This window comes from Loxodonta africana, chromosome 20, assembly GCF_030014295.1.
Source record: "Loxodonta africana isolate mLoxAfr1 chromosome 20, mLoxAfr1.hap2, whole genome shotgun sequence".
Classification (NCBI taxonomy): domain Eukaryota; kingdom Metazoa; phylum Chordata; class Mammalia; order Proboscidea; family Elephantidae; genus Loxodonta; species Loxodonta africana.
The window spans coordinates 37,629,172-37,644,984 of record NC_087361.1 but is presented as its reverse complement, the minus strand read 5'-3'; the positions used below and the strand labels follow the sequence as shown (position 1 = coordinate 37,644,984).

Sequence of the window (15,813 nt, the reverse complement as noted above, 5' to 3'; positions counted from 1 at the left end):
CCAGTACACATAACTTCTTTTTTCTCTTTTGTTTCTTTACAACTTCAGTTTGTGCTGTGCTCAGGATAGGAGTTTTCAATGTCAGCTTCTCTTTAGAAAGTATTCTAAGTGTTGAAGGAGCAGAAATACAGAGTTTTGACACGTCTTAGTTATCTAGTGCTGCTATAACAAAAATACCACAAATGAATGGATTTAATAAAGAGAAATTTATTTTCTCACAGTTTAGTAGGCTCGAAGTCCAAATTCAGAGTGTCATCTCCAGGGGAAGGCTTTTTCTCTCTGTCAGCTCTGGAAGAAAGTCCCTTCTCGTTACCCCGGATCCAAAGGACGTGCTGTACTCCTGGTGCTTCTTTCTTGGTGGTATGAGGTCTCCCCTCTCTGCTTGCTACCCTTTCCTTTTTATCTCTTTAGAGATAAAAGGTGGTACAGGCCATACCCCAGGGAAGCTCCCTTTACATTGAATCAGTGATGTGACCTGAGCAAGGGTCTTAAAATCCCACCTTAATCCTCTCTAACATAAAATTACAATCACAAAATGGAGGACAGCCACACGATACTGGGAATCATGGCCTAACCAAGTTGACATGTGTTTTGGGGGGACACAATTCAATCCTTGACAGAACGGTTTTTGAAGAATTGTTTCCCAGTCAGAGTAGTTCAAGTGACTGTGCCTTAAATTGTTCTCCCTCCAGATATGTGCTTAGAGATGCTCTTCACCTCAAATGGCCTCCATTCTTTTCTCTCATATGTTCACCTACTGTGCTGGTGAATTGTTTGAAGCTCTGACATGTATCTCTTGTAGTTTTATTTTGTGAGCTTAGGTACAATATGCTTTTAAACCAATATTAACAAATTATTTTGAACATCTAAGGAAACTGCGTGTTAACTTCAATGAGGGAGGTGTAGGTACCTTAAATCTATGGCAAAAACAAAAAGCTGGCTTGTATTGTAACTTGTCAGTTTTAGCCTTGAACTGAAAGTCATTCATTAGGACAGCTCTAAATGTGAAGGTGACATTTCCTAAAACTCAGTTAATAAGCAAGCCTTTTTACTGTTTGGGATCCAACTTTAACTAGACTTGGACCAGAGTTTTTGAGCGGTAGGAACCTTAGAATTTGTTAGCCTAAAGAGTTCATTTAACTGATGTGAAAACTGGGTTTTAGACGGGTTGCTACTTGGCCCCTGTAATAAAACTGCTTAATAGCTGAGCCAGGGCTAAAATATGTTATCGCCTAATTTTTTAAAAAGCAATTAGTTTTTGCATGCTGTCAACTCTTTTTCCAATTTTGTGCTTCTCAAATAATGACTACGTTGATGTTAGCCACATCTTATATCTATAGTGACAATAAAATTTATCAAATATAAACAAAGAAACCTGACATTGTGTCATTATACATATATATGTATATATGCACACACATTATACACATACATATGTATTTGTCTATTTTAAATTCATGCTATTGCTGATCGTTCCTGTCTGTGTGGACCAGTGTATGTTTATGCCCAGAAAATTACCTCATATGCATGTGAACGCTGGACAGTGAATAAAGAAGAATATTGAATATGCCATGGGCTAAACTTTTTAGCTAATATTTAAACAAATTAAACTAATATTTAAACATTGGGTCTCATTAGGAAAGTCTAAAAACGAAGGAGAAAACTGTATGTACCTGTATTAGAGTAATTGTGAATAGTGCAGTCACAGATAAATACACTGTAGTCTGTTGACTACGTATCGCTGATATCATTGCTGATGTCAGATGAATCTTGGCTGAAAGCAAAGAATACCAGAAAGATGTTTAACTGCGTTTTATGGACTACGCAAAGGCATTCGACTGTGTGTATCATAACAAATTATGGGTAACATTGCAAAGAATGGAAATTCCACAACATGGAACCTGTACATAGACCAAGAGGCAGTCGTTTGAACAGAATAATGGGGGTATTGAGTGGTTTAAAATCAGAGAAGATGTGCATCAGGGTTGTATTCTTTCACCATACTTATGCAATCTGTATGCTGAGCAAATAACGCGAGAAGCTGGACTATATGAAGAACATGGCATCAAGATTGGAGGAAGGCTCATTAACAACCTGTGATATGCACATGACACAACCATGCTTCTTGAAAGTGAAGAGGACTTGAAGCACTTATTGATGAAGATCAAAGACTAATATTCAGTATGGCCTTCAGTATGGATTACACCTCAACATAAAGAAAATCAAAATCCTCACAACTAGACCAATTAGCAACATGATAAATGGAGAAAAGATTGAAATTGTCAAGGATTCCATTGTACTTGGATCCACAATCAACACCCGTGGAACCAGCAGCCAAGAAATAAAATGACACATGCGTTGAGCAAACCCTGGTGGCGTAGTGGTTAAGAGCTATGGCTACTAACCAAAAGGTCGGCATTTTGAACCCACTAGGCACTCCTTGGAAACTCTGGAGCAGCTCTGCTCTGTTCTATAGGGTCACTGTGAGTCGGAATTTACTCGGCGGCAACCGGTTTGGTAAAAGCGAAGTGGCCTAAAGCGAACTTTTGAAAAGTAGGAAATATCTCTATTAGAAATGCTTTCTGATGTGATCTGAGTTTAAATGTTTACTTTTTCATTAGCCAGTACTTGAAATTTTAAATGAAGTGATTATTTCTTCTTATATTAATAAAAGGCTATGACTTAAAGTTGGAGCCCAGGTGGTGCAGTGGTTAAGAGTTATGGCTGCTAGTCAAAAGGTCAGCCATTCAGATCCACCAGCTGCTCCTTGAAGACCCTATAGAGCAGTTCTATTCAGTCTTATAGGGTCTCTATGAGTCAAAATTGACTCGATGGCAATGTTTTTTTTGTTTTTTAATTTCTTGAAGATCAAAATGGATTTCTCAAGCATACATACCTTCTAAGCATCTTTACTTGGCTTACATGCTAATGTAAATAATTGTATATATGTTTTGTGTTTTTTTCCATGTGCAAATAATACTGCCAATTGTTTTCTAGGATTGTGTTATAGAAATAAGTGGTCAGAGAAAAACTAAGAATATTTACAAATTTAATGTCTAAGTTGTATTAGTGGTGAGCACAATAAATGTAGCCCTTGTCCTCTAGAAGTACCAGTGGTGGCACATAGGCAGTAAACAAGCATAGAAAGAAAAACAAAGAAGTCCCTACATAATGACATAAGTCCTAAAACCACTGTGATCTCCTGGGTATTTTGCTACAGAATAAATAGGGAGACCTGTTTCCCTAAGGCCAACAGGAAAGGCTTGTTTTAGGAGGTGGCTTTTAATCTGAGTTGGGGAAGGGTAGTGAGAAGACCCAGGAAGAGCTTGCCACACCAGGAGGGAAGCATGAGTGCAGAGCCCGTAGGGCCAGCATGAACTGGTCGTGTCCTGGGAATGAAGGATGTTAATGTATTAATTATATGTTGCTACCATACTTTTTAACCATACTATTTTGGATATATTGGGTTAAATAAAATATAGTCAAATAAAATTTGCCCTTTTAAAAACTGTTCTAATGTTGCTACTTGGAGATTTAAAATTGCATTTGTGGCTCTCATTACATTTCTGTTGGACAGTGCTGGGCTAATCACCAAAGGATTAAAATGCCATGAGATAAAGTTGGTCGGATTCCCTGGAGCCAGATTATGCAGGGCCCTGTAGACCACAGGGAGGAATTCAGATTTTATTCTCAGTGAAATTGGAAACCATTATGAGCTTGTAGCCAAGGGGATTTACCTTTTGCAAAGAGCATTGGCTACAATTTGGAGAATGTGTTGGAGGATGGCCAATTAGGAAGCTAGTACAGTAGTCCACACAGACACCCTGCCAGACCAGTTATCACAACAGTTGTCAGATAAAGTTAAATAAAAAATTATTTCTGTAATCATTGATGAGTTTCTTAGTCTTAATTAATAGCATTTCTTAAGCTATAGGTTTAAAAATATTTAAGAAATTCTCTTTCTTCTACATTAATAGAATATTAAAATACTTACAAAATTTAACCTCTACCGGTATTCGACAATGCTATAATTCATGAGATAGTAATACTTTAAAGTCAGTATAGCTTTAAAGATTTTGAGGAGTTTTGACAGACCTGCAGTGAGTTTCTTAATATTTTGGGGTCAAGTAATTATTTATATAGGGTTGCTATGAGTCAGAATCGACTCAATGGCAACCAGTTGGGGTTTTTTGGCCAGAAAAATTAACAAATCTGTCTCGTTTAGTCAAAATGCTCATTAGAAGCAAGGATGGCGAACTTTTGTCTCACGTACTTTGGACATGTTACCAGGAGAGACTGGTCCCTGGAAAAAGTCATCATGCTTAGTAAAGTAGAGGGTCAGCGAAAAAGAGGAAGACCCTCAATGAGATGGATTGACACAGTGGCTGCAACAATGGGCTGAAGCATAACGATGATTTTGAGGATGGCGCAGGACCGGGCAGGGTTTTGTTCTGTTGTGTATAGGGTCTCTGTGAGTCGGAACTGACTTGATAGCACCTAACAACGACAACAAGTGACAGAACCTATTCTAAAGTACAGGTCTTTCAGATATATGTTGTGATTACCTGTTATGTAAGTGTTTGTTTTATGTAGTATGTGTGTTGTGTGTGTTTGATTGTGTGTGTAGAATTAAATTTGCTATTTTATTTGGCTCAAAAGCTATATTTGTAGTATTGTTCAATTTGTATGAAATTAGAGCAGTAATCATTAATCTTGGGTTTTTTGTAGTTAATTTTACCACTTGGTGGTTTAAGGTTTTGGATTATTTTTTATAGTACTGACAAAATGCAGGAAATATCAGTACAGTTCAGTTTTTGTTTTTGTGTTCTAGAGTTTTAATTTTAGAGGGAAAAGTAAAAATCATTTGCTATAGAATCTGCTATAACTTAGGAGGAGTACTTCGAGGATACCAGACACAATGCTAAGTGTTTTGCATGTTTATTTCATTAATTTATTTTTTATATCCCATCAAAGCAGTTTGCTCTGAATGATGTAAATGATGAGATAATGGAATCAGTAGGCCTTTTGTGACTAAGCAGTGTCATATGATTGAAAGTACCATGTCATAGTAAAATATGTAATATTTGGTTCTACTTTAGATTTCAGATTCTGTTGATTAGGAATTAGAAATGCCAGATACTTGCCAGATTATTCTTAGTAACTTAGCTTTGTTTCAATACATAGGTTTTATGTATGTACGTATGTGTGTATATATGTGTGTGCATGTGTGTATGTGTTTGTCTTAATCTCATAATTTTCTATTTTGTTGGTTATATAGAACTCTTCTTAACTCTTTTGTTCTGAACATATGTTCCAGCCAGTCAGTTCTACTTCATGATGCTTATGCTATTGAATAATGTGTTTAGAAAAAAGTATTGGCAATAGGGAATTATTTTTTAGGACACTGAAGATACATTTAGCCATATTTAAGGAGGTTTGCTTTTTTCTTTGTGTCAGTCTTCCTTGGAACGTTCCTGTAGTGGATAAATGTGTTTTGTTTTTTTTGGCAAGAGAGGGGGTCTCCTCATTTGTGAAATCAACTTTGGTAATCATTTTGTAGCAAAGCCATGTTTACAGTTAGAATTCTTTGCGGGAAAATAATAAGTTTTTAAGAGTTTGAATGGTATTCTCTTATGTAAATGGAATTCAGAAATACAGATGATGTAAGCCACAAAACTCATTCAAGCTGAATTTTCTAGGTTACATTGTTTAAGTGATATCCTTGGTTCTGTAGTTTATTTCAAAAATAGGCTAGGTTCCTGTAGCTCTGTAAGACAAATGAATATAGAGGAGAAAGCATTGCTCAGAAAAGGGGAAAGAAAGAAAACAAGTTATTAAAGGAAACCAAAAACCAAACCAAACCCAGTGCTGTCGAGTCAATTCCAACTCATAGTGACCCTATGGGACAGGGTAGAACTGCCCCATAGAGTTTCCAAGGAGCACCTGGCAGACTTGAACTGCCAACCCTATAGTTAGCAGCCATAGCACTTAACCACTACACTACCAGGGTTTCCTGTGGAAAACCTGCTTTTTAATCCTGAGTGAGGTCTCTTACTATCTCAGATGTAAATGGCCGGTATTGTTACTCATCTGCCACTTTGACACTAGGAATGTTTTGGCAAATCTTTGCCACATGCCTAGGCTCTTAAGAATGTTATGGGGGAATTAAATGGAACAGTGAGCACCTCATTTCCTTTGATTTCTTCCTTCTCATAGAGGAGGATATTTCTTTAGTCACTTTTTGACATTTGGCGTTTTTGCAAGTATTTTCATTTCCTTTTGATATTGATGGTAGTTATCTCTAAAGCTCAGCTGAAAACATTTTGGAGTGATGCATGTAAAGGTCCCCTTTTTGTGGGTAAGAAGGGAGGTGAGATTATTTCGTCTATGGTGAGAATGCCTACTTACCCCTGAAAGGAGAATCAGTCCCAAAAGATGTGGAGGAGAAAAAAGACAGAGTGATTAGGTTTAGCTATACCAGGAGCATTCTCACGAAGGTCTTTAAAGTGGGAAGGTAATACAACTAGAACCTGGGGAGATGCAAATAGAATATTAAAGGGAATCTTGTTGAGCCTTCTTTTAAATGAGTAAAGTGAAACACAAAGAGAAAATAATCCATGGTCACTTTTTCTTTCTTCAGGACCTCTCATCGCCCCAGAGTTTGCAGAGTGGTCCACATGACCAGAGTCAATGGCTTCTTCCTGCCAGTCCTGCCCAGGTCCTGCTAATAGGAGGAGGCACTTTACAGGATATGCAGAAAGGAATTGAGTGGAAAGTAGTTAGAGAACTATAGCAGTGGGACCTTCTGGCTCTTTTTCTTGATTATCCCACCATGGAATAATTGTTATTTTTGGTTCCTTCCTTTAGGCGATTGTGATTGAAACCTTTTGGTCCAGGGCTGTAGTTTAGGATCAGGAGCCATCAAAGTTTATTCAAGAAGAATTGGAGATGTGCGGAAATCCCTTAGTGTACAGCTGCAGAGGAAACAAGAGAAGCACCTGGAACCTTTAAGTATTACCTGGCCCTACCTAACCAAACCAGAACCAAACCCAGTGCCATCGAGTCAATTCTGACTCCTAGCGACCTAACCCAGGGTAATCCTGCTTCCTAACCAACTTCACTGATGAACTTTAACAGCTGGCACAGTGTGATGGCTGCTATCAGATGCCATGCCCATTTCCCATTAGAAATTAGCTGAATCAAGATTCTTATTGGATATTTTGCTATCTAGCCCTGTGAACAAGAACCATCTGGTCTTTGTTCGGTTACCAATTCTAACATAACCATCCATCCACCTTTTGTGCTAGGTTTCACTTTAGGAATTCATTTTCCCTACCTACTAACTTGAATACCAGCATCTCCCTTAAGATTTCACCACATGTCTGGTTCCTGCTGTAGCTCCCTAGCATGAACCCTTACCCTCATGTAATTAATAGACACAATGCCTAGATTGTGTATTGGGTAAAGGCATACCCTTTGTAAGCTTGCCTTTCTTTCATTCATTCGTCTTCATAGCCTTGGACCTTGCCCAAGGTCCAAGGGCTTGGACACCCCTAGCCTGACTCACAGTTGAGCATTAATACTGGATTCCTTAAGGGTACCCCACCCTCGTCCTACCCCTAAATACTGTTCCTAACTTGGGAAATGTGGCCTCCATGTCAGTATTAGGAACTTCTGTAGGTCTGAATGCCAATAGTGTCCATAAGTGATACAGGTAGAATTAATGTAAGACTTGATAAATAAAAGGGAAAAAGAAGAGGAAAGAGTAAAACATACGAGAGGAGAGGCTGGGAGAGGTAGGAAGAGAATGAATGGGAAGGAAAAAAAGACATGCACGAGAGCTAGAGCAGCTCTTGACTGTTGCCTCAGGCCAGCAGCCCTAAAGCCATGATTTGAGCCCACTTGATGGATGTGAATCTGATTCTAAGGTATTAGGGAATGCTCTTGAATTTAGCAATCCAGAGGTGTTGTCATTTTTGCAAAAATTATAAAATAGGAGTAGTCAGGAAAATGGGCGAGGAAGTTGGCTACCTATGCTTTTTCATTTCTCTTTTTTCCTTGATTGATAGGAAGACCGATATTTTGTCTTTTCATGTGAAAAGAATAAACAAGTTTTTGTTTCTCTTCTGATGACCATACTCTGATTTTTTTTTTTTTTTTAAGATTTATCTACTTGTCAGTGTAATAGAATAGAAGGAGAATAGTAAAACAGATTAAACTGTGAAGTTCTTCAACACCAGTAAGCTTCACACCGCTGCAGGGATAACTTGACGAAAGGACACGTGCAGCCAGATGGCCTGTGCTGGCCTCCTTCCCGTTCCTGCAAAAGATAAGTTATTCACTCCCAGGGTAACTCAGGGAAAGAGCTGATTATGGAATTAAAACTACCAGTGTCCAATTAACCACTGTTTTGGTCAATGTTTCCCACATAGTTTGGTTAATTGACATACTTGAGTTCCATCAAGGGAGGCAGCTGGTTTATTGGTGAGTACAGGCCTCTGGGAATAAGAAACCTGAAATTCTGTTACCAGCTCTGCCCCCATAAACTCTTAAGTGTGACGTTGGACAACTTAACTTACTTCTTTGTGTCATTAGCATTCCCCATTTGAAAATTGGAGATATATGTTGCTCTGTGACCATACATGAGGTGGAGGAACTGTAGGATAACTGAGGAAAAAAGAATGTTGAAGTTTGCAGAATTTTTTAGGGCCATGGAAAAAAGGTACAGTTTTTCTTCTATAGTATTACTACAGTATCTTGGGAATGGTCTTATTGCATGAAACAGAAACCCACTCAACAAAGCTCAAGTACAGGGGATTTATTAGAGGCATGCACCAGCCTCTCAGGGAACCCAGTGGTAGGAGTGTGGTGAGCTTCCTTGAAACTGGAAAACCAGTTAGCAACTCTTTGCTGTCTCTTCTTTCTCTTCCTTTTGGCCCTCCTTTTTCTTTCTGTGTAGTTCTTCATATCTGCTTCTCTCAACCTTTCTAATTCATTCCCTTCTCTCAGCATACTGGCTTCTTTGTATACTAATCTGTGAAGAATGTCCTCATTAAAGCTACCTGAAAATGAAGGAGTCAGTCTCTCCTCGAACTTCAGATCCCAGGAAAGGGAGTGAGTGGGAACCCAACTTAGTCAGGTTCACAACTTAGGTCCATTCACCTAAGACAAGGAGTCATGGGGCAGGTTCTCTAAGAAAGAGGTCTAGGGAAGGAAAAAACGATACACGTCTTTTGTACATGAACTTACTCTTGGCTTAAGTAAAGATACCTTAAAAAATTAAAGAATCAGTATGACTAAGTTATTAAATTATTTTGAAGATCCAAAGGCTTTATTTTTTAATTTTTCAGTATATGTATAAAATATGTTAGTTAAAGCATTTAACGGATAATGATTGAGTGCCTCTAAAGTATTAGGCATGGGGATACAAAGACAAAAGATGACCCCAGATTTCAAGGAGCTTTTATGTGGAGTGACTGGCAAGTGAAAACAAAACGAAAAAAAAAAAAAAGGATGTGAGGAAGCCTCTGGTCTGATTCTGTGCCCATGAACAATAGAATAGTTAACATGAATCAAGTGATTAGAAAATGCCAGGTATTGTATTAATTGTTTTACATACATATTTCATTTAATATAGCTTTGTGAGATAGGCACTATTATTATTCCCATTTTACATCTGAAGAAACTGAGCCCCAAATGGACAAGTAACTTGACCAGAGTCCCCCACTGATGAATTGCAGAGCTAGGAATCCAAAGACTGTTACCTTAACCACTATGCTTTGTGGCCTTTCTAGTAAAAACAAGAGGATTATCACAACAGAGGCAAGGTGTTACAATGGGAAAAGTAATCCGAAGTTTTCAAAGTGCTGCCATAGCAGCCCCAGTATCACAACAGCCAGTTTGTTTTACCACACGTTTTCAAATCCTGTTTTTTTTATAGTCTGTAGTAATTTAACGTAAGAGAAAAGGCTAGGATTCAGAAGACCTTGGTTTGGTTTTGGATCAACCACTTACTGACCAGTTGAACCAATCTATTGCTTTGAGCTTGAGTGCCCAGTCATAGTCTACTGCAAGGAAGAATTTTATACGATTGCCCCTACATGAATTCTCTTAATGGATAACCCTTATTGAGCCTTACTGTATGCCCAGGTACTATATTGAGCACTATTGTTACATTTATTCCTCGCAGTGGCTCTATGAGATTGATACAGTTTTTGCACATTTGATCAGGCTAAAACTGAGTTTAGAATGCTAGTTAGCTTGCTCAAGGTCAAATGGTTTGTATGTGGAAGAGCCAGAAAATGAACCCAGAGCCATTTTATTCCAAAAGATGCTACGTTGAAGGATAGTCCATGATCACTACAGGCTTTCAGAAGTAAACTAGACAACTAGAGTTAGCAAGTAAGTGGTAAACAGGTTTAAACATCAGATGGGGTGATTGATTAGGCAGTTGACCTTTCAGCTCTCTTCTAACCTTTCAGTTGTATGACCCTACCGTGTTACCGTACTGGTAGAATTGCTTTGAGAGCTGTATCGTTAGGAAATTGATAGCTGGTGGTAGAATTATTAAAGGAAAATGTTTACTCCATAAAAATTAGCTACTCTATCGCCAGTTTTATACAGCTCCTATAAAGTTATAATTGCAGTGTTTTGGAGGACAGAGTATCTGTTTAGCTTTAAACAGGAGTCGTTAGTCCGAGTCAATAAAGTGTAACTTAAAAAGAACAAAAAAAATCCGTCAGTTTATAATGTTAGATAAGGAAATTTGATTTGATAGTATTTATCTTTAAAACAAAAAGCCTAAATGGCTTTTGGAGTAAAACAAGATTCATTTTGTTTTTAATACTTATTAAATAGTGTTTTACTATGCATTTTAGAAAACTGGGTCCTCAAACTTTCATCTGCGTTAAAGTTAGATATTTTTCTGGATCCACATGACTTCTTAGCCTCCTTAGACCTGAGAAACATTATTAAAGTTTAAAATACCACATCACAAACCAAGAGGTGCCCGAAGCTTAACTCTTCGGTACAGGTCAAAAAACCAAAAAAAAAAAAAGACAACCAAACCTGTTGCTGTGGAGTTGACCCTGACCCACAGCGATACTACAGCACAGAGCAGAGCGGCCCTGCAGGGTGTCCGAGGAGCACCTGGTAGGTTTGAACTGCCCGCCTTTTGGGTTAGCAGCCTTAGCTCTTAACCACTATACCACCAGGGTTTCCAGGACGCATCGAAGGAGTGTTTTTCCTTGTTTTTATATTGCTGCTAATGGCAGCATGCGGATATGTTAAGAAGAAAAGGCATACCAATGACACATTGATACTTCTTGCTAATATTCAACACCCACCTGGGTAATTTTTTCTTGGATTTTTTTTTTTTAAGTTTTTCAGGTTTAAAAGCCTTTAAAGTAGTATGATTATTTTTTACATATTATGTAATGGATATGTTTTCATTTAGCCAAATGTAATGATAGCTCATACTTGATGCACTTCAACAAAAAAAAATGAAAAAGATTATTCCAAGAGTAAAATCCAGTTGCCATAAGGCCGATTCCAACTGATGGCAACCCCACGCGTGGTAGAGTAGAACTGTGTCCCATAGTTCTCCGTGGCTGATCTTTTTAAGTAGGTCATCAGGCCTTTCTTCCAAGGAACCTCTGGGTAGACCCAGTCCTCCAGCTTTTCAGTCAATGTACTTGGTTAACTGTTTGCACCATCCAGGGATTCCATCCCAAGAATAGCTTTTACCAATTTGATTTATTCTTTATCACACAATTTGAAGAGTTCAGGCTCTTTTCGTATTGTCATTGGTATACTATTACTATCTACTTAAGTGATTGATTTTGAAATGCGTGTATGTAAACTGTTTCTCAACTGTAGTTGCTACAGTAAATTCAAAAAGCCTTATTCTCCCCCTTTTATTTTATAGAATGATTTTCTTGGTTTTAGGGACTGTATCTTCAATGTGATTCTATATTAATAACTTCTCCATCATAGGTAATTTACTAAAGTAATATTTTAATGAGTTTATTCAACGTTCTATAGGGTGAGTAATTTGAGAGGGGAGGAATGATGAAAAGCTTAATGGTACAAGTATTTTGAAATATATCATGCATATTGATCTTATGATATTAGAATATTAGATCTTATAAACCTTGAGTGGGGAGGTGGTGATTAAAGGAGACCAAATGAACATGACCATTTTTTAAATATGAATTGATGTTAAAGTAAAGATCATCTTACAATAGCTTTTAATATATTCTAAAAATATGTGCATTTTAAAAATTTTAAATCCTATGTTTTTCTACCGGAATATTAGTCACACATACTTCCTAAACCCACAGAACTTCCTACGTAGAATAAGATGCTTTATTACCCTTTAATTTTATGATTTTTTATAAGTTTATATTCAAGGGAAAAAAGGTATCTTGAATTTGAAACAAAACATTATAAGCAGCACTACCATATTTTTATAAGACTTAAGGTACCTTGATATTGCAGCCGCCTACCACTGATCTCACAGACCAAGATTCTAGGAGATTCATGGACTTGCTGCGTGTTGTGCCGATAACGCTACCTCTGCCAAGTGGTCGTGAAAGATGACAAAGACATAATCCTTGTATGTGAGGAGTTTGTGCTGTAGTGGGGAGCCAGGAGTAAACTAACCCAAATTCAATTTTGTGAGATGACTGAAAGATCTGCCGAATGCTGTGGAGCCACAGAGATGAAAAACCATCCTCAGCCTGTGGACTTCAGGAAGGGCTGCCCAAGGGGCCGGGGGATTCCTCAGCTGAGACTTACGGAGTGGAAAAGACATTTTATTTCTGTAGCTTGATTGTTGGTAAATAGGGCTTATTATTCTCTGGGCACTTTTACGTAGGATATGTTTCATCATCATAAAAAAAAAAATAGGAATCGTGAGGGGGTGGGAGGAGGGTACTAAGCAGAAGGTTCTTTACTTGTTCTTCTGTACCATGCTATTTCTCCCACAGCTATGTCTTATTTATATCTTCGTGTGTAGCTCTGAGAATTTAAGCATAAAACTACTCACTTTATGTAAATGAAAGCATGGTAAGGACCAAACCGTGAAGCAAAACCGAAACAGTAGGAATTTAAGTAATTGATGTTAGAGAGTCGAAGAAACTAAATGAAAAGATCAATGTAGCACATATTTGCCATATCACATATCATTGTTCTATCTCAAAAAAAGAAAAGCAATGTGTATAATAGAGTGATATTTTCGTAAAGCTAAATTATTTAATTTTTTGGTGTTAAAGCATTTTAATTTTATTAAATGGTACTGAGAGTAGATGGTTGTTGTTGTTGTTTTTAATGATCATAATTGTTAAAGAAAAAGTTGTCCTGCAATATTTCTTTCCAGTAAGTGAAGTCTGCAAACCCCTGACCTATTTTATTCTTGTTCTTCCTGTTCCTCTCCCAGCTTTTTGGAGTTGTCTTCTAAGTCTCCTTACTACCCCCCACCTGAATGTATCTCAATGGCAGAGTGTCAGGGGCCATGCCCTGGACCACATGCAGACAGAACACATCTTAGCCCTGGACAGCAGTGAAGCTGGGTCTCAGATTGGCAATACAGGGAGCCTAGAAGCTGCCTTGGCTACAGTTATTGCAATTATTACTTTAGACAACTTTGTTATGTGCACGAGTGGACAAAAGAGAGATCAGTTGAAAGTACGCATGACAATTTCTTCAATAAAGATGAAACCATTTAAAGTGAGCAGTCTACTGATGGTGTGCTAGTAGCTTCATCTTTCTAGTTGAAGGACATATTTCAAGGTTATATATTTTTAACAATATAAAACTTCTTCAGTTACATTGTGCATGTTGTTCTTCTCTTGCTTATTAATCCCCTGGGAGGAAACCATGTCAGTGTTATTGACTCCCTCCCTTTACAGGTATCATTGCTCTGTCTGTCTCTGGAGTGTTTCTGTGGTGATAACTCCTCTGCCACAGATGAACTGGAACCTTCAGTCTAGAAAGCTTTGTGTTCTAGGCTAGTACTGGGCATAGTGATGATGTCCCAAAGTTTACCGTTTCTGGAAAATCAAATCAGAGTTCACGGTTCATTCACAGCAAGGTAGAACTTTCGCTCAGGCAGCATGTGAAGGTTTTTATTAATTGATAAATTATTCTTCTAAAAAGACATTAATAGTGTATTTTATAAAGAATTCTATTTGTTTTAAAAGAGAATATGTCAATAGATTTTATGATCAAAGTTTGATGTACAAATTATTGTCTACTACTAGTAATTTTGATATAGTCTACTTCCATCTTTCCCTGGTAAAGGAAGTTTTACAGTGGTATTTAGTTCAAAAAAAATTTTTTTTTCTTTTGTTTTTGAGGGACTAGCAGTCTTTCTAGGATAGTGCAATTCAGGCATTTTCATTCAAACTTTTTTAATTCATCAAAAATAATTTTGCTAAATGAAAAACTGGTAATTGAGAACAGTTGTATGGATGTATATCATAAGTAATTTGAAAATGACATAAAACTGCAGCAGGTGGTACTTGATTTAACAAAGAAAGCTTTTATGTTATAAATGTACCTCAACAACGTATGCGTCCTTAAAAATTATTTCTTGATGGAAATGTTTCAGTAAGAACATTCATCGCATAACTCTTGTTTTCATAAATGTAATTTAAGATAAATTCAATATCTTGCTTGAAAAGCTAAAAAAGGCATGATTTTGCTAGATAATTGCACTCTTTAATAATATATTCCATTAACAATCACCTTTATTGTATTGTTAAACAAATTTATTTTGGATAATTTGGAAATTGTCATGGAAGACTATGAATACATTGCAGAACTTTACTTTTTGAACCAATTAAGTGTATTTGGGAAGAAGTGGCCCCAAGATATTGAGGACCACACAATAAACGATTAATTTCAAAATTTTCACATGACAAAGCTAAGTTATGACAAACAAATACGCAAGCATACATCCGTATATACATACGTATACATAAGCACACAGTTCCGAGACATACACAGACACATACACACGGTTTCTTCTCTTGTTCTGTGATCCAGTACAACATTTTAGCAGAACATGCTTTATAACAAAAAGTGCATGAAGATTTTGTCTTCAAAGATGGGGAACATTTTTAAAACAGAGTGTACCCTGTAAGTAAATGCACAATGTCTGGTAAGTATGTTAAAAACTCCAGGAGCTTTGATCAAATGCCAGCCGTTACATCAGTACTGTTGCTAATCTTTCTTGCTGATCTGTGACCTCGACCTTGTGCTTGTGTCTGTATGTCAAATCTATTTTAGGGATGGGGAAACCATAGTTGAGTCAATAAGATTTATATTCCAATCTCAAAAGATGTCCCTATCTATACTGTAAACACTCAAACAATTCCAGGAGAAGAAAGCCCCATTTTCCAGCATATTTATTTTGATAGAGATTGGAAAATATTATGCTTTTGAAAACGGATAGAAAGTACCACTTACTTTGCAAAACTGTTGGAAAAGGTTAGGAGAAGCTATACTCCGTTGGTTTTATTGCTAAACCCTCCTCTTACATGTATCACAAAAAAAAAAAAAAACCCACTGCCATCGAGTCGATTGGTGCTTCTCAAATCCATTTGTTAATAATTATTTTGTATTCTTTCAGAGGCCGCTGTTTGAGAACAAGAGAAGACAGTGAACAAACATTAATATTCATGCTAAAAATTAGTACTCTTTATCATGTAATAATTCTCTTCCTGGATTTTTTAAGTTGTAGTTAGAATTAATTTTATTTAACGGTATTCTAGTTTCTGTACATTCAAGACAGTGCAGCCCAGCATCCAG

General features: G+C 37.2%; 1 protein-coding gene across 14 annotated transcripts in view; it reads left to right on the top strand.

Moving 5' to 3' along the window:
* Positions 1 to 15,813, top strand: part of NRIP1 (nuclear receptor interacting protein 1) — a 95,261-nt gene that overhangs the window by 62,877 nt on the left and 16,571 nt on the right. Inside the window, exons 4-6 of one of the 14 annotated variants that reach the window (XR_010318705.1) lie at positions 6,641 to 7,094; positions 8,164 to 8,722; positions 12,499 to 15,570. The exons of 11 other annotated variants lie outside the window; for them this stretch is intronic. The gene's annotated coding sequence lies outside the window, so the exon portion shown is untranslated. Of the gene's footprint in view, positions 1 to 6,640; positions 7,095 to 8,163; positions 15,571 to 15,813 lie in introns of those variants that run through there. 2 more of the 14 variants (XR_010318703.1, XR_010318704.1) reach the window with 2 other exon arrangements.